Genomic DNA, 19,477 nt, shown 5'->3' with positions numbered 1-19,477 from the left:
GATAAGATTCTTTGTGCCGTGGAAAATAACGGCTCTTTGGTGCAGGGGATGTCCACTCAATTGGGCTCAGTGCAGAGCGACATCTCTTTAATTAGAGAAGACTTAGTAAAGATCCGTGACCGAGTCCTCAATGCGGAAAAATCTGTTGTTTCCCTGCAAACCGATATTGCCACCCTAAAATCTAAAACTCTGCTTCTCGCCTCAGAAAATCAAGTGCTACAACATAAGCTAGAGGATCTTGAGAATAAGTCAAGGCGGAACAATGTCCGTATAATTGGGTTCCCAGAAGGGGCTGAAGGCCGGCAGCTAGAGGAGCAACTCAAAGATGCGGTCATGCACAATCTAGGCAGCGATAATTTTTCTTCTATGTTCTTAATAGAAAGAGTCCACCGAATACCAGGAGGAAAATCTACTCCAGGGAGGCCGCCGCGTACAATTTTAATGAAACTATTACTGTCCGCTGATAGAGATATGATATTAAGAAGAGCCAGAGAATGCACACCCATTGAATATCAGGGCTCTAGGTTGCTCTTTTTTCCTGACTTTGCGCGGCAGACTCAGGAAAAGAGACGCAATTTCATAGAGATAAAGAAGCGCCTGGCGCTAAAAGATATCAAATATTCTCTACAGTATCCAGCGAAATTAAGAGTGATCTATAATGGGACTTCCCTGTTTTTTGAGACACCACAACAAGCGTCAGACTGGATTGACCAAACGGGCATTTGAAATTGTGTATTATCATGTTTGAATGGATGGCTGGGAGGCGGGGTTAGGCTGGGGGAGAACGGCCGGAGGTTAGAGGTTCGCTGACTAGATCGGGCGGATCAACAGAGAGGGGGGATGGGAGGGGGGGGGGGCTGGGAACCCACCTTGCAGGTCTGGGTTTTTTTTTTTTTTCCTTTTTTTTTTTTCTGTTTTGTTTGATTGATGTCTATTAGAATTGTATCTTGGAATGTCAGAGGGCTCGGGGAAAGGGTAAAAAGGCAAGCTATTATGGATGCAGTAAAAAGATACCTTCCAGCAATTATTTGTATAGTAGAAACTCATCTTACTAAAGAAACCCTGCGCCGTCTGGCAACGGGATGGCACTCCCAATCCTATCATTCCACCTTCAGCGGATCTTCCAGGGGTGTTTCAGTCCTGATTCATAATTCTGTAGACTTCATCCTTATAAAATCCCATATAGATGATCAGGGTAGATTTATTTTCCTACACGGTAAGCTGTATGGCCACAGTTACATTTTGGCTTTTCTTCTATATACCCCCTCCATTTTCAATGTACCCATTGACTCAGCTATTGCTCTTTGCTGAAAATAGATCAGAATGTCGATTAATCCTGATGGGGGACTTTAATGCGGTTATGGACCCCAACAAGGATAGATTCACTTTAGATGCAGATCGGGGGAGGAACCCTTGTAACTCCTTGTTGCCCCAGTTTTGTTTAGAGGTAGGAGTGGTAGATATATGGGAACACCTCGGCGGAGGAAAGAGAGTATACTCCTGCGTCAGTAGGGGGGGAGAGCAATGTCTCGGATTGATCTCGCACTCACCAATGAGAGCAACTTGAGTAATATCAGTAAGATTCGATACGGAGTAAGAACCGTTTCGGACCTCTCACCCGTACTGGTTGAGGTTCGCACTGGGGAGAATAAGGATAGAAGGGGGCTAGGATTCAAGTTGAACCCATATTGGCTCACCATTATGGAGAATCCTCAGTCTATTAACCTACTGATATCCTCCTTTTGGGAGGTGAATTTCCCCTCTGCTAACATCAACATAGTATGGGATGCCCTGAAAGCATATATAAGAGGGGTCTTTGTAAGTGAGATCGCTGCAGCAAGGAGAACATTTAGGGGAAGAGAGGAGGAACTGGTTAAGATCAGCTGTATCTACAACTGAGCGTTTTACCAGCCAACCCACGGAACACAATAGGGAAGAGATGCAGAAGGCTAGCTGCTGCTTGGAGAAGTATTTAGCAGAGAAAGCAAATCATAGAGTATTCTTTAAGGGGCTTAAATATTTTTCGGAGTCCGGACGCCCTGGTAAGCTCTTAGCAAGAATAATCACACAACAAGATAGGAAAAATCAATCTATCACTTCAATCCGTAACTTAGAGGGGGAAACTATAACAAATCCAGAGGGGATCAGGGATACCTTTCTACAATATTTTGCTCAGATATACAGACCCCCTCTCGGTATGACATCCGAACTGGCGATGCGGTTCTTGGAGAGGATTCCACTTTCTACTTTGAACGAAGCTCAAATAGAATTTTTGGAAGAGGAGTTGTCTCTCTCTGAGCTGAAGGAGGCTCTGGGGTCTATCTCGGGGAGCTCATCGCCAGGATTGGATGGCCTTCCATATGAAGTTTATCGTAAGTATGGTGAGACGCTCCTCCCCCAGCTGCTTGAGGTGTTTTCCCAAGCTATACAGGGAGGGGGTTTACCATGCTCCATGATGGAGGCTCTTATTGTTTTAATTCCAAAAAAGGATAAAGACCCGGTAGAATTGAGCTCCTATAGACCAATTTCTTTATTAAATACTGACGTTAAGTTACTATCAAAAATTTTGGCTAGGAGGCTCTCGCGGGTTATATCCACTATTATCCACTCAGATCAAAATGGTTTTATGCCAAGAAGGGGCACCCATCATAACCTACATAGGCTATTCATGAATATTCAGTCCCCGGGGAGCGGCGCCCGCTCCATCCTGTCGTTGGATACTACCAAAGCCTTCGACAGGGTGGAGTGGACCTTTCTCTGGGAGGTGATGAAAAAAATGGGCTTCGGCCCAAGATTCTTGGCGATGGTACAGCTCCTATATAACTCCCCAGTTGCTAGGATAAGGGTTAATGATATGACTACAGAGAGCTTTATATTAGGAAGAGGTACCCGTCAGGGCTGTCCTCTTTCCCCCCTGCTATTCAATATTTACATTGAACCCTTAGCGGCTAGTATTAGGCAGGATCCGAGGGTGGCTGGGTTTGGCACAATGGGGAATTATGATCGAGTATCACTTTATGCAGACGACATTTTGATTTTTATGCATCAAACAGACACTACTCTTCCTCGTATAATGGACCTGGTTGGTCTCTTTTCCGGTCCTTCCGGTCTGGAGATCAACTGGGAGAAGACCGTTTTTCTCCCTATAGACGAACTGCGGGGCGAACGGTATAACCAGCTAACGATCTCAGATTCAATATAGTACCTGGGGATAACAGTTTCTGCCAAACCACAGGAATATCTACAACTCAATTTGCTTCCTCTGTTGATAAAGCTGAGGGCTAAAATTAAGATATGGCAAAAAATCCTGTCAGCGAGAGCCGACAGAATCTCATTAATAAAAATGGTAGTGCTGCCCCAGGTTCTTTATATCTTGCGCAACTCGCCTGTATGGATTGTGGATAAGTACTTCAGATTGATAGAGCGGATGCTTAATGATCTAATATGGGGGAGGAAGCGTGTGAGATTGAAGGTACTCTATTTTTCTATGCCCTATAATCGGGGAGGTCTTAACCTCCCCTATTTTAGGGGCTATTTTGTGGCCTCTCAACTCTGCTTGTTTAATGAGTGGGAAAATAGCCAGTTCTGCAGTAAGGTGGTGAAAGATTCAGGCTTTGCAGATTTTTTTACAGTACTTGAGTCTGACTATTTATCAAATGCATTAAATGGGTATACACTTTTCTGCAGAATGGCTACAAAGTCTTGGCGAAATATAAGGAACTGGTGTGGAGCTGGGGCGTCACTTATTTGCACTCCACTATGGCATAATCCAAAGCTTTTGAACTTAAACGACCTGAGTTGCAGCCAGTATTGGAGGACCAAGAATGTTCAGTACCTGCATCAAGTGGTCATTGGTGGACACATTTTGCCCCTTGCGGAATTAAAGCAAGGGGCAAATTTAGGTGAGGTGGCTTGGTATGCATATTTTCAACTAAGGTCAGCACTTTCTAGCACTGCGAATCGCTATCTTCTTACTATAGATACTCCTGAATTTTTACATGATTTAATTTGTAAGAAAATTGTCACGAGAATTAAGGTATCTCACTGTTATAGACACTTAATGAAAAAGTTTTTTTCGGATGTTTTTTCACCAGGACAGAGAGCCTGGTCATCTTTGCTCTCAGAGACGGGCTCTCCAAACTGGGAGAATATAGGGGAAAGTTTAAAATTGGTTTTGCATAATTTTAACCACACTGTTGTACAATTTAATATTTTGCACAAAATATATGTGACACCTATATGGTTATATAGGAGAGGACTTAGAACCTCCTCTGACTGCCCACGCTGTGGTGAATCCGAGGCAGATCATTTACATCTGTTTTGGGACTGCCCAATGGTGAGCAGGTACTGGAGATCGGTTCAAACCAATCTGGCTTGTAAACTCAACATTGTTGTTCCTTTTACTCCCAGGATATGGGTCCTGGGAGACCTATCGGAGGTCAATTACCAACCTACAAACGGTCGATTGTTGATTAAGGTGATGTTTCTGGCTAGGCTTCTCATCTCTAGAGCATGGTTTTGCTCCTCCGCTCCAGACTGTAATAATTGGCTGGGTTTGGTTGAGAAGGTGAAAAGCTACGAGAAGATCTTGTACAAACAACGGGGATCCTACTTAAAGTGGAATAAACTGTGGAAAGATTGGGACACGATTAACTATTTTTTTTTTGGTCTGCAAGGTGGGGGGGGGGGGGGGGAGGGGGGATGGTGGGGGGCCTTTGGGGAAGATCCAATTAGTCCGGATTTTTCTTTAATGCAATGTATTAGTGCAGAACGTGAGGTTATAGTGGAGCATTGGAGTGTCTCTAGAAGGGTTGGGGGTTGGCGGGACTCACCGGCATCAGATATCGGTTAATTTTTGATCTACCTAAAATATTGAGTAATACTTAGGTGAGGGTTCAGGGCTCGGGATCTTGGGGGGTCCGGGCATCGGGTGCGACCCGGGATGCGGCTTTTCCTATTGGACATGAGTTTCAACTACGGGCAGTGATCTGACACAGGTGTGGTTTGGGTTCTAACATCTGTCTTTTCTTAATGAACTGGAGTCGGTGTTGGGCTCTGTTCTCTTAATGAGACAGTGCTGGTTGGCTCTGTTTCTCTCTTCAATTGCTGGAGATTGCTGAGCGACATTTGACTCGAGTTCTCTTTTCACGAGACATCGTGGTAAACCCATGCGAGTTATGCTTAAACAGGGCATCAACATTCAATCTAACTATACGGGGATGAGGCAGTAAAATCCGTGAGTGGGTTTTATACCACTGCGATAGAAGACTGCTGGACCCCCCTCTTTTTTCCTTTGGTTCTACGGAAGTGTGCGATTAAAGATCGCTGTGAGTCTGCCCCGCACGGTGTATGTGAGCACCAGATGATTTGTCACACGAGTGTTGATCCTGTCGGTGGTGCATACTTATGTCTGAGGGAGGCCGTATGAGGTGCGTGGTCGCTGCTTGGCGGGCCGCCCGGGCCGCGGGCCTCTGTTCCCTCCCCGTACATAGATAATAATATTAAATAAGATGTCTTTCTCTATCTGCATTGTTAAAGCTCTTGATGCCGGGTGGGCCCTGCTTTCTTCCCAGGTAGTGAGACCTCTATTTGATTTAGTTAATATGCATATAATTATGGGTACCTGCATGAAATTATATTTAACCTTGGTTAAAAAACTAGAACTGACGGACTTTTGGATTTTATAGTATTGTAAATGGAATATTGGTATGTTTATAATAAAAAAAAAAAAAATTGGTTTCACATAATTTCAATCACGTGGTGGTGCAGTTTAATATTCTACATAGACTCTATGTTACACCTATCTGGCTTAATAGATGTGGGATTAGGAAAAAGTCTAACTGTCCTAGGTGTGATGTCCCTGAAGTTTTGTCCAAAAGTTTTGGTCCTGTGCAGAACTGAAACAGTATTGGGGAGCTATTCATAAATATATTGAAGGGAAACTGAAGGTGTGGATCCCTTTTTCTGCTGAATGTTGGGTACCAGGTGAGCTGGCCAAGGTGAGCTGTCAGCAATATAAAAAAAAAATCTTTTACTCAAGATAATGTTTTTGGCACATCTTTTGCTAGCGCGTACCTGGTTTTCGTGAAAGAGTCCTACTATGAATACATGGTTAAATCTGGTAAACATTACTAAGAGATATGAGTATATTCTGTATAAGCAGAGAAACATGGAGAAAAAATGGATTGAAATCTGGGGAGACTTGAATCCATAGAACTTCAGGTCCTCACTTGTCACCACTTTCCTCGGTCTTAGAACCGAGGACTGGTGGTGAATGTAGGCGCATCGCAGGGGGGGGGGGGGAGAGGGGGGTTGTGGGGGGGGTGAGACAGTGACAGGTCTCACTCAGGTTAGAGGCAAGGAAGGGGTGGATAGTTCGGTCCACACCCCTGTTCCACCACAGGTGAGAGAAGCTGGAGGTAATCAGCCTGGCACAAAGCACCTCCCAGAGTGTCAGAAAGGGGGGAGTGTGGTACCTGTGGACAGAGGCCTGGAGGCTCTGTCTGTGTGGTCTCAGCTGGGCAAGGCTGAGGGACCACAAAGCTGGGCGATAGCCTGGAGTTAGGGGACGCAGTGACGCCTGGGAGGGTCGCAGGGCCATAGTCAGGCAGACTACTGAGCCCCAATCCCCCACAAGAAATACTGAACTGGAGACAGTGGGCGTACTGTGCTCTGTACAGCCAGGAGGCTGTGGGACATTGGCTGACAAAGCCGCACGAGTTCACAGGGTGTGAACTGGGACCTAGGTGAGTCAGGAAACTTTATGTTTAGTTAGAGCCTGGACGGGTGAGTGTTTATTATTTTGTCATTTTATTGTTGCTGGTGTTGAACAATAAATACACTGTTTGGACCTGAAACCTGGTGTCCTAAAGGCGTATCTGTGAGAATGACCCCCAAATAAGAGGCGATCCCTTACAGGGGGTTAAAGAAAAATGTTGTTAATGTTAGTTTTATATAACGTGTATTGCCGGATTATTAATGAAAATATAAAAAAATAAAAATAAAATTTGGCCGTGACACACACACATTATTGCAGCACAGATGTGACAATTCACTGCACGGATCATTTATAGGAAAAATTTGAATAAATTATGAAACAAAACAATGACCGCCACTTTAACAGTGACATCCACATTGCACAACCCTTTAATAGTGCCCGCCCCTTTAACAGAGACCTCCGCAGGGCCTGTCTCTTTAATAGTGATTTCACAATGACCGCCCCTTAACAGGGACCTCCACAGTGCCCGTCCCTTTAACAGTGACATCTACAGTGTCCGCCCATTTAACTGTGACCATTACAGCGCCCACCCCTTTAATAGTGACCTCCACAATGCCCATTCCTTTAATAGTACCTGCCCCTTTAACAGTGACCTCCCCAGTGCCCGCCCCTTTAACAGTGACATATACAGTGTCCGCCCATTTAACTGTGACCACTACAGTGCCCACCCCTTTAATATTGACCACCCCTTTTACAGTGAAGTTCATAGTGGCTACCCTTTAACAGTGACCTCCACAGTACCCACCCCTTTAACCCCTTAAGGACCGGGCTCATTTTCACCTTAAGGACCAGGCCATTTTTTGCAAATCTGACCAGTGTCACTTTAAGTGCTGATAACTTTAAAACACTTTGACTTATCCAGGCCATTCTGAGATTGTTTTTTCGTCACATATTGTACTTCATGACACTGGTAAAAAAAAGTAAAAAAAAATATTTTTTTTGCATAATAAAATACCTAATTTACCAAAAATTTGGAAAAATTAGCAAATTTCAAAGTTTCAGTTTCTCTACTTCTGTAATACATAGTAATACCCCCAAAAATTGTGATGACTTAACATTCCCCATATGTCTACTTCATGTTTGAATTATTTTGGGAATGATATTTTATTTTTTGGGGATGTTACAAGGCTTAGAAGTTTAGAAGCAAATCTTGAAATTTTTCAGAAATTTACAAAAACCCAATTTTTAGGGACCACTACAGCTCTGAAGTCACTTTGCGAGGCTTACATAATAGAAACCGCCCAAAAATGACCCCATTCTATAAACTACACCCCTCAAGGTATTCAAAACTGATTTTACAAACTCCGTTAACCCTTTAGGTGTTGCACAAGAGTTATTGGCAAATGGGGATGAAATTTGAGAATTTCATTTTTTTGCCTAATTTTCCATTTTAACCCATTTTTGCCACTAACAAAGCAAGGGTTAACAGCCAAACAAGACTGTATCTTTATTGCCCTGACTCTGCTGTTTACAGAAACACCCAATATGTGTCCGTAAACTACTGTACGGCCAGACAGCGGGGCGTAGAGTGAAAGGTGCGCCGTATGGTTTTTGGAAGCCAGATTTTGCTGGACAGTTTTTTTGACACCATGTCCCATTTGAAGCCCCCTGATGCACCCCTAGAGTAGAAACTCCATAAAGTGACCCCATCTAAGAAACTACACCCCTCAAGGTATTCAAAACTGATTTTACAAACTTCGTTAACCCTTTAGGTGTTGCACAAGAGTTATTGGCAAATTGGGATGAAATTTGAGAATTTCATTTTTTTGCCTAATTTTCCATTTTAACCCATTTTTTTCCACTAACAAAGCAAGGGTTAACAGCCAAACAAGACTGTATCTTTATTGCCCTGACTCTGCTGTTTACAGAAACACCCCAAATGTGGCCGTAAACTACTGTACGGCCACACAGCGGGGCGTAGAGTGAAAGGTGCGCCGTATGGTTTTTGGAAGCCAGATTTTGCTGGACAGATTTTTTGACACCATGTCCCATTTGAAGCCCCCTGATGCACCCCTAGAGTAGAAACTCCATAAAGTGACCCCATCTAAGAAACTACACCCCTCAAGGTATTCAAAACTGATTTTACAAACTTCGTTAACCCTTTAGGTGTTGCACAAGAGTTATTGGCAAATTGGGATGAAATTTGAGAATTTCATTTTTTTGCCTAATTTTCCATTTTAACCCATTTTTTCCACTAACAAAGCAAGGGTTAACAGCCAAAAACTGATTTTACAAACTTTGTCAACCCTTTAGGTGTTGCACAAGATTTAATGGAAAATAGAGATACAATTTCAAAATTTCACTTTTTTGGCAGATTTTCCATTTTAATATTTTTTTTCCAGTTACAAAGCAAGGGTTAACAGCCAAACAAAACTCATTATTTATGGCCCTGATTCTGTAGTTTACAGAAACACCCCATATGTGGTCGTAAACTGCTGTACGGGCACACGGCAGGGCGCAGAAGGAAAGGAATGCCATACGGTTTTTGGAAGGCAGATTTTGCTGGACTGTTTTTTTTTATACCATGTCCCATTTGAAGCCCCCCTGTTGCACCCCTAGAGTAGAAACTCCATAAAGTGACCCCATTTTAGAAAGTACGGAATAGGGTGGCAGTATTGTTGGTACTAGTTTAGGGTACATATGATTTTTGGTTGGTCTATATTACACTTTTTGTGCGGCAAGGTAACAAGAAATAGCTTTTTTGGCACGTTTTTTTGTTTGTTATTTACAACATTCATCTGACAGGTTAGATCATGTGGTAATTTTATAGAGCAGGTTGTCACGGACGCGGCGATACCTAATATGTATACAATTTTTTTTATTTATGTAAGTTTTATACAATAACTTCATTTTTAAAACAAAAAATTGTTTAGTGTCTCCATAGTCTAAGAGCCATAGTTTTTACAGTTTTTGGGCGATTATCTTGAGTAGGGTCTAATTTTTTGCGGGATGAGATGACGGTTTTATTGGCACTATTTTGGGGTGCATATGACTTTTTGATCGCTTGCTATTACACTTTTTGTGACGTAAGATGGCAAAAAACTGCTTTTTTTACACTTTTTTTTTTCTTTTTTTTTTACGGTGGTCACCTGAGGGGTTAGGTCATGTGATAATTTTATAGAGCCGGTCGATACGGACGCGGCGATACCTAACAATTTTCTCATAGTTTTATTTTTTTTTTTTTTATGGCGTTCACCGTGCGGGGAAAGTAACATGACCGTTTTATAGATCAGGTCGTTACGGACGCGGCGATACCTAATATGTGTAGTGTATTTTTTTATTTTTATTTTTATTCAGTGATAAATGTTTTTTTATTTTATCTTAACTTTTTTCACTTTTTTTTTAAAAAATTGGACCCAGACCCACTTGGTTCTTGAAGATCCAGTGGGTCTGATGTCTGTAAAATACAGTACAGAACCTATATAGGTTTCTGCACTGTATTTTACTTACACTGAACAGATCTATGCTTTCAGCAAAGATCTGTTCAGCACCATGGACAGCAGGACGCCTGAGCAGGCGTCCCGTTGCCATGGGAACCTTCCCCGTCTGCCACAACTTCGCAGACGGGGAAGGGTGAGGACGGGGCTTCGGGGGGCTCTCTGGGGGCTCTCTCCCTCTCCCATCGGGGGGCTGCAAAGGCACAGCAGCCCCCCGATCGGAGAGGGAGGGAGCTCCTTGCGCTGTTAACCCGTACGGACCGCTGTATGGAAAGGGTTAAACGGCTGACATCGCATCAACGATGTCAGCCGTTTATACCAGGGTGCCAGCAATGTGCTGGCACCCTGGTATAACCCACTGTACACCAACGATTATGCAATGGGAGGCGGGCTGGGGATCGCGATCCCGCCTGCCGCACCACCCGCCTCCCGCAACGCCCCCACTGCCTGCGACACCCCCCCTGCACCACCCGCCGCCATCAAATCGTGCAGGGGGGGGTGCGCAATATTGATTTTAGGCACTCTGAAGTTTCTGATCCCCGCGGTCAGGGACCGCGGGGATCAGAAACTGCAAAAAGCGCAGCAAACCGCAGGTCTGAATTGACCTGCGGTTTGCTGCGATCGCCGACACGGGGGGGTCAAATGACCCCCCCCTGCGTTGTTACGGGATGCCGGCTGAATGATTTCAGCCGGCGTCCCGTTCCGATTAACCCCTGCGGCGCCGGAATGCAGATTTTAAGTCAGGACGTACCGGTACGTCCTCGGTCCTTAAGGACTCGGGAAATAGGGCGTACCGGTACGTCCTCGGTCCTTAAGGGGTTAATAGTGACTTCCACAGTGCCTACCCCTTTAACAGTGACCTCCACAGTGCCCGCCCCTTAAACAGTGAACTCCACAGCGCCAGTCCATTTATTAGTGGCCCCTGCCCCCCATGCATGTAGCAGTGTAGTTGTGCTGTCATACGTCATATGAATGAATATTTAAGGACCTGTGAACTGCTAAAACCTGTGATCAGTTGTTATGGCAACCTGGAGTAGGACCTGCAAGCTTTTATTGGCTAATAAGGGACATGTGATCGTGTAAATGGCAGTTTGGATTTCAGTGAAAGGTTTGCTGGCTTGTAATGGCTAATGCAGGTCATTTTTGGGGAATATCTCAGGAACGGTAAGTCCTAGAGAGCTGAGACCAGGTCTAAAACTTTCCCAGACACCTGATGTACCTGTGTGCCAAATTTGGTGAAGATCGGTCCAGTTGTTTGGTCGCGCATAAAGAACGTCCAGACAGACGTCTAGACAGACAGAAACTCTTTATTTATTTATATAACTATATATAAATATTTATACATTATAGGCATGGTAAGAATGTCAGACAATTCAATGTAGTTCCTCAGTAAGACACAGCACATGGGTGCTGCTAAGAAACGGAGTCACTTTTAATGTGACAGTCAATAAGGTCATGTCATGGGGCTCTGCTGATTGTAGGGGAGTACGAAAGGCAGTTTTTTTCAGACTCTCTAATGACCTCATATTGTAACAATTCTGTATCCCGCGTTAATGGGTCAAAACTGCAATCATGAAAAACTAAACATATTTGTGACAATATAAAAGAACATACAATTTAGGAAACAGAATCCAGTTTTATTCAAATGTGAATAGCCCAAGGACAGCTGAGATGACAAATCTGAACCTGCTTAGAAATCAATGCAATCTCCTCGCATTCTACCCTGACACTACAAGGTGGGTGGAGGGGGAGAAAGGACATTATGTATTCCTCACCACAGGTCAGTTGCTTAGCGACTGCATCACGGCTAATTGAAAGCGCAGAGGATTACTGACTGCAGGACCACTGGGCCAGGGAGAGGCAGATGTGAAGTCAGATGTAATCTCGTCGAGGGATGAAAGTAAAGACCCCATGTCCCTCTCTTACAGCTAACCCTCCCCTCTTGCGTATCCCAGCAATACAAGGAATGCAATGACTTGCCACTGGGGCATTATAGACATGCTTCTGCACATCAATAGGTATATGAAGAAAGAAATAAACAGATTACAGCAGTGTGGGCACATCATTACAGTATGTTGACATTCTTGCATCAGGTTATGCAGTGTCTGTAAATATGGGCATTAGGACACTGTTCAGTATACTCAGAAATAATTATAATATGTTATACTATATGTACTGTATATCGGATGCTTAAAAGTAATTAGCAACAATAAAAGCTTATGTTATGCTAATAACTAAATTCACTGAAAAATGATAACAAGGCTGAGTTCACATCAACATTTAGCTTTGCGTTCTTCCGATCCTTTAGAAGAATAAGAAAAAATATGGATATGTTATTTTGAGCACCAGTTATGAACAGTTTCCATCATATTGTGTCACTTTTGTCAGGCATCAGTTATTTTTGACAGGAGAAAAAGTCATGTATCCCGTCAAAAAAGCTGATCTCTGACGAAAGTAACACAAACTGAAGCAAACTGATCATAACTAATGCTCAAAATAAGATGAATGAGTTATTTTCAGTGCAAACTGAGCATAACTGATGCTCAATATGACGGATCCGTTTTTTTTCATTATTTTTCTGTTCTTCTAAAGGAGAAAAATTAGAGATGAGCGAAGTTTTAGTGATGATCGAGCACCAAAGTATTCAGGAGTTCGGGTGTTCGCCCCGAACATATTGCTAAATTTGTGTGCTAGACCAAGCCCCCATATATAATGGAAGTCATTGGAAGCCATTGGAAAAGGTCAGAAAGTAACAGAAACACCACTAAAATGGATCGGGAACAGCATGGGGACGATGTCTGGATGCATCTTGGACTCCCATGTCGCTGCTGGGAACCATGTTGTCCGAGTTGTACTTTTACAGACTGACAAAAATACACACAAAAATCAATTTTGCATTAAAAATTGTTAGGAAACATTTTTTCCTGTATATTCAATTGTATATAAAGTGCAAGTGCTGCAAAAAATTACAAGCAAGAGGCACTCCGAAATAGACTGTATATCACATAATGGAGGGCCTCATTCACATTGTGGTACAATTATTCAGGTAGTGGGACTCCTATACTCATAAAGCCTATGCACTAAGTTAAAGGGCTGCCAAAAATTGCAAAAAAACGGCACTACAGTACACCCTTTATTACACATAAAGGAGGGCATCATACACACCCTTGAAAAATTATGATTGGTGGGCTGCTGGTGACCCTCAAAAACATTTGGAGCAAGGGCCTGCTGATCTGACCATCTAAAACATTTGGGGCGAGGGCCTGCTGCTGAGCTGACCCTCTAAAACATTAGGGGCGAGGGCATGCTGGTGAGCTGATGCTCTAAAACATTATATGCTAGTGCCTGCAGGTGAGCTGATGCTCTAAAACATTATATGCGAGTGCATGCTGTTCAGCTGACGCTCTAAAACATTATTTTCAAGTGCATGTTGTTCAGCCGGCGCTCCAAAACATTATTTGCGAGTGCCTTCAGGTGAGCTGATGCTCTAAAATATTATATGTGTGTGCATGCTAATCAAATGAGGCTCTAAAACATTATATGCAAGGGCATGCTGTTCAGCTGACGCTCTAAAACATTATATGCAAGTGCATGCTGTTCAGCTGATGCTCTAAAACATTATATCTAAGTGCATGCTGAACAAATGACACTCTAAAACATTAAATGTGAGTGCATGCTGTACAACTGACACTCTAAAACATTATATGCGAGTGCATGCTGTTCAGCTGACCCTATAAACAAATTTGAGTTGAGGGCCTGCAGTTAAGCTGACCCTATTTAAAAAAAATTAGAGTGGAGGGAATGTATACAATCTGGATGAGGAGGAGGAGGAGGAGGAGGAGAAAACAACATTCAACCATATACTCTTTTTTGTGGTGGAAATGGTGCATGGGAATACACTAAATGATAGATTGAAATTGCATTTATGTTCATCATCAGCTCAGCTCTCATCTGGTAGAGTTGAGAAGTCAGGGGCAATCCAGGCCTTGTTCATTTATATCTGAGTCAACCTGTCAGCATTGCCAGTGGACAAGAGGATACGCTCATCTGTTATAATACCACCAGCAGCACTAAATACACACTCAGACAAAATGCTGGCAACAGGGCAGGCCAGAACCTCGAAGGCGTAAAGCGCAAGTTCATGCCAAGTGTCCAGCTTGGACACCCAGTAGTTGTGAGGCCCTGAGAGATCATTTAGGATGCTGACACGGTCTGCAATGTATTCCTTCACCATATTCCAAAACTTTTCCCTCCTTGTACCACTGGGCCGCTCTTCAGGGTGAGGTTGCTGACGACGTGTCATGAAAGTATCCCATGCCTTGGAGAGTGTTGCCCTGCCTTTGCTGGAACTGCTGTGTAGAGAAGGCCTTGCAGTTTGCCCGGTGCTCGTTTCATGGTGAACTTTGCACGTTTGTGATTCTCCGAACATGCGAACATATGGCGATATTCGCGCCCGCCATATTATTTTACATTGTGAAAAACTTTGACCCATGACTAGGGATGAGCGAACTCGAACTGTATAGTTCGGGTTCGTACCGAATTTTGGGGTGTCCGTGACACGGACCCGAACCCGGACATTTTCGTAAAAGTCCGGGTTCGGGTTCGGTGTTCGTCGCTTTCTTCGCGCTTTTGTGACGCTTTCTTGGCGCTTTTTGAAAGGCTGCAAAGCAGCCAATCAACAAGCGTCATACTACTTGCCCCAAGAGGCCATCACAGCCATGCCTACTATTGGCATGGCTGTGATTGGCCAGAGCACCATGTGACCCAGCCTCTATTTAAGCTGGAGTCACATAGCGCCGCCCGTCACTCTGCTCTGATTAGCGTAGGGAGAGGTTGCGGCTGCGACAGTAGGGCGAGATTAGGCAGATTAACTCCTCCAAAGGACTTGATTAACTGATCGATCTGCAGCTGTGGATCATTGAGCTGCTGATCCTCAATTGCTCACTGTTTTTAGGCTGCACAGACCGTTTGTCAGTCTCATTTTTCTGGGGTGATCGGCGGCCATTTTGTGTCTTGTGGTGCGCCAGCACAAGCTGCGACCAAGTGCATTTAACCCTCAATGGTGTGGTTGTTTTTTGGCTAAAGCCTACATCAGGGTGAAGCTGTCACACCAAGTGCATTTAACCAGCAATAGTCTGTTCATTTTTTGGCCATATACAAAATCAGGGGCAAGCTGCGCCTGTCACCAAGTGCATTTAACCCTCAATGGTGTGGTTGTTTTTTGGCTAAAGCCTACATCAGGGTGAAGCTGTGACACCAAGTGCATTTAACCAGCAATAGTCTGTTCATTTTTTGGCCATATACAAAATCAGGGGCAAGCTGCGCCTGTCACCAAGTGCATTTAACCCTCAATGGTGTGGTTGTTTTTTGGCTAAAGCCTACATCAGGGTGAAGCTGTCACACCAAGTGCATTTAACCAGCAATAGTCTGTTCATTTTTTGGCCATATACAAAATCAGGGGCAAGCTGCGCCTGTCACCAAGTGCATTTAACCCTCAATGGTGTGGTTGTTTTTTGGCTAAAGCCTACATCAGGGTGAAGCTGTCACACCAAGTGCATTTAACCAGCAATAGTCTGTTTATTTTTTGGCCATATCCCAGTCTAATTCTGTCACTAAATCCATACCGGTCACCCAGCGCCTAAATACTAGGCCTCAAATTTATATCCAGCTAAATCTGTCCCTAGTGCTGTAGCTGGGCGAGTTATTTAGTGTCCGTTCAAGCACATTTCTTGTTCTGGGTTGAAATACAATTCCCAATTTAGCAATTTCATAATTTAGTGGTTCCTGCTATATCAGAGCTATTTGAAATCTATCCCAAAAAGGGTATATAATATTGAAGGTGCACATTGGGTCATTCAGAATAACTTCACACACACCCGCTACTGTGTATTTCCAAGTCTAATTCTGTCACTAAACCCATACCTGTCACCCAGCGCCTAAATACTAGGCCTCAAATTTAAATCCCTCTAAATCTCTCGTTACCGCTGTACTGTTGTTGCTGGGCAAGATATTTAGTGTCCGTCAAAGCACATTTTTTGTTCTGGGTTGAAGTACAATTCCCAATTTAGCAATTTCATAATTTAGTGGTTCCTGCTATATCAGAGCTATTTGGAATCTATCCCTAAAAGGGTATATAATATTGAAGGTGCACATTGGGTCATTCAGAATAACTTCACACACACCCGCTACTGTGTATTTCCAAGTCTAATTCTGTCACTAAACCCATACCTGTCACCCAGCGCCTAAATACTAGGCCTCAAATTTAAATCCCTCTAAATCTCTCGTTACCGCTGTACTGTTGTTGCTGGGCAAGATATTTAGTGTCCGTCAAAGCACATTTTTTGTTCTGGGTTGAAGTACAATTCCCAATTTAGCAATTTCATAATTTAGTGGTTTCTGCTATATCAGAGCTATTTGAAATCTATCCCTAAAAGGGTATATAATATTGAAGGTGCACATAGGGTCATTCAGAATAACTTCACACACACGCTTCTGTGCATTTCCAAGTCTAATTCTGTCACTAAATCCATACCGGTGACCCAGCGCCTAAATACTAGGCCTCAAATTTAAATCCCTCTAAATCTCTCGTTACCCACCGCTGTACTGTTGTTGCTGGGCAAGATATTTAGTGTCCGTCAAAGCACATTTTTTGTTCTGGGTTGAAGTACAATTCCCAATTTAGCAATTTCATAATTTAGTGGTTTCTGCTATATCAGAGCTATTTGAAATCTATCCCTAAAAGGGTATATAATATTGAAGGTGCACATAGGGTCATTCAGAATAACTTCACACACACGCTTCTGTGCATTTCCAAGTCTAATTCTGTCACTAAATCCATACCGGTGACCCAGCGCCTAAATACTAGGCCTCAAATTTAAATCCCTCTAAATCTCTCGTTACCCACCGCTGTACTGTTGTTGCTGGGCAAGATATTTAGTGTCCGTCAAAGCACATTTTTTGTTCTGGGTTGAAGTACAATTCCCAATTTAGCAATTTCATAATTTAGTGGTTTCTGCTATATCAGAGCTATTTGAAATCTATCCCTAAAAGGGTATATAATATTGAAGGTGCACATAGGGTCATTCAGAATAACTTCACACACACGCTTCTGTGCATTTCCAAGTCTAATTCTGTCACTAAATCCATACCGGTGACCCAGCGCCTAAATACTAGGCCTCAAATTTAAATCCCTCTAAATCTCTCGTTACCCACCGCTGTACTGTTGTTGCTGGGCAAGATATTTAGTGTCCGTCAAAGCACATTTTTTGTTCTGGGTTGAAGTACAATTCCCAATTTAGCAATTTCATAATTTAGTGGTTTCTGCTATATCAGAGCTATTTGAAATCTATCCCTAAAAGGGTATATAATATTGAAGGTGCACATAGGGTCATTCAGAATAACTTCACACACACGCTTCTGTGCATTTCCAAGTCTAATTCTGTCACTAAATCCATACCGGTGACCCAGCGCCTAAATACTAGGCCTCAAATTTAAATCCCTCTAAATCTCTCGTTACCCACCGCTGTACTGTTGTTGCTGGGCAAGATATTTAGTGTCCGTCAAAGCACATTTTTTGTTCTGGGTTGAAGTACAATTCCCAATTTAGCAATTTCATAATTTAGTGGTTTCTGCTATATCAGAGCTATTTGAAATCTATCCCTAAAAGGGTATATAATATTGAAGGTGCACATAGGGTCATTCAGAATAACTTCACACACACGCTTCTGTGCATTTCCAAGTCTAATTCTGTCACTAAATCCATACCGGTGACCCAGCGCCTAAATACTAGGCCTCAAATTTATATCCCGCTGAATTTGAATACAATACATTGGGCCAAATAATATATTTGTTGTTGTGGTGAACCATAACAATGAGAAAAACATCTAGTAAGGGACGCGGACGTGGACATGGTCGTGGTGGTGTTAGTGGACCCTCTGGTGCTGGGAGAGGACGTGGCCGTTCTGCCACATCCACACGTCCTAGTGTACCAACTACCTCAGGTCCCAGTAGCCGCCAGAATTTACAGCAATATATGGTGGGGCCCAATGCCGTTCTAAGGATGGTAAGGCCTGAGCAGGTACAGGCATTAGTCAATTGGGTGGCCGACAGTGGATCCAGCACGTTCACATTATCTCCCACCCAGTCTTCTGCAGAAAGCGCACAGATGGCGCCTGAAAACCAACCCCATCAGTCTGTCACATCACCCCCATGCATACCAGGGAAACTGTCTCAGCCTCAAGTTATGCAGCAGTCTCTTATGCTGTTTGAAGACTCCGCTGGCAGGGTTTCCCAAGGGCATCCACCTAGCCCTTCCCCAGCGGTGAAAGACATAGAATGCACTGACGCACAACCACTTATGTTTCCTGATGATGAGGACATGGGAATACCACCTCAGCATGTCTCTGATGATGACGAAACACAGGTGCCAACTGCTGCGTCTTTCTGCAGTGTGCAGACTGAACAGGAGGTCAGGGATCAAGACTGGGTGGAAGACGATGCAGGGGACGATGAGGTCCTAGACCCCACATGGAATGAAGGTCGTGCCACTGACTTTCACAGTTCGGAGGAAGAGGCAGTGGTGAGACCGAGCCAACAGCGTAGCAAAAGAGGGAGCAGTGGGCAAAAGCAGAACACCCGCCGCCAAGAGACTCCGCCTGCTACTGACCGCCGCCATCTGGGACCGAGCACCCCAAAGGCAGCTTCAAGGAGTTCCCTGGCATGGCACTTCTTCAAACAATGTGCTGACGACAAGACCCGAGTGGTTTGCACGCTGTGCCATCAGAGCCTGAAGCGAGGCATTAACGTTCTGAACCTGAGCACAACCTGCATGACCAGGCACCTGCATGCAAAGCATGAACTGCAGTGGAGTAAACACCTTAAAACCAAGGAAGTCACTCAGGCTCCCCCTGCTACCTCTTCTGCTGCTGCCGCCTCGGCCTATTCTGCTGCTGCCGCCTCGGCCTCTTCCTCCGCCTCTGGAGGAACGTTGGCACCTGCCGCCCAGCAAACAGGGGATGTACCACCAACACCACCACCACCTCCGTCACCAAGCGTCTCAACCATGTCACACGCCAGCGTTCAGCTCTCCATCTCACAAACATTTGATAGAAAGCGTAAATTCCCACCTAGCCACCCTCGATCCCTGGCCCTGAATGCCAGCATTTCTAAACTACTGGCCTATGAAATGCTGTCATTTAGGCTGGTGGACACAGACAGCTTCAAACAGCTCATGTCGCTTGCTGTCCCACAGTATGTTGTTCCC

The sequence above is a fragment of the Bufo gargarizans genome, chromosome 11 (assembly GCF_014858855.1).
Source record: "Bufo gargarizans isolate SCDJY-AF-19 chromosome 11, ASM1485885v1, whole genome shotgun sequence".
Classification (NCBI taxonomy): domain Eukaryota; kingdom Metazoa; phylum Chordata; class Amphibia; order Anura; family Bufonidae; genus Bufo; species Bufo gargarizans.
The sequence above is the reverse complement of the archived record's forward strand: the minus strand, read 5'-3'. Positions refer to the sequence as shown.